Below are 252 nucleotides of genomic sequence, written 5' to 3'. Positions count from 1 at the left end.
TGGCATTTCCATCAGCCTCCCGTGTTTTATTAAAGTCTTACATCTCTTGGGAGTTTATTTTTGGTGGAATCTTTGCCTTTTCCTTTGAGATTCGGGTTAATATTTCCCTGAAAAGGTCGAGCATTAAGAACCTGCCCCCAATCTCTTCCCTTGTTTAAACGGAGCTAGAAAAATCCCCCATTTGGAGCCAAAGTTGGGTTCTGCTCATCTCCCCGCTGATGCCGTGCTCTTCCTCCCCACCAGCTACACCGC

At 46.8% G+C, this 252-nt stretch overlaps 1 protein-coding gene across 1 annotated transcript in view; it reads left to right on the top strand.

Annotated features, from left to right (window-relative positions):
• LOC104502348 (cell adhesion molecule-related/down-regulated by oncogenes-like) overlaps nucleotides 1-252 on the top strand; it is a gene marked incomplete at both ends in the record, with an annotated part of 9,173 nt that overhangs the window by 5,151 nt on the left and 3,770 nt on the right. The window lies entirely within an intron of this gene.

Source organism: Buceros rhinoceros, unplaced genomic scaffold (genome assembly GCF_000710305.1).
Source record: "Buceros rhinoceros silvestris isolate BGI_N320 unplaced genomic scaffold, ASM71030v1 scaffold27762, whole genome shotgun sequence".
Classification (NCBI taxonomy): domain Eukaryota; kingdom Metazoa; phylum Chordata; class Aves; order Bucerotiformes; family Bucerotidae; genus Buceros; species Buceros rhinoceros.
The sequence above is the reverse complement of the archived record's forward strand: the minus strand, read 5'-3'. Positions and strand labels throughout refer to the sequence as shown.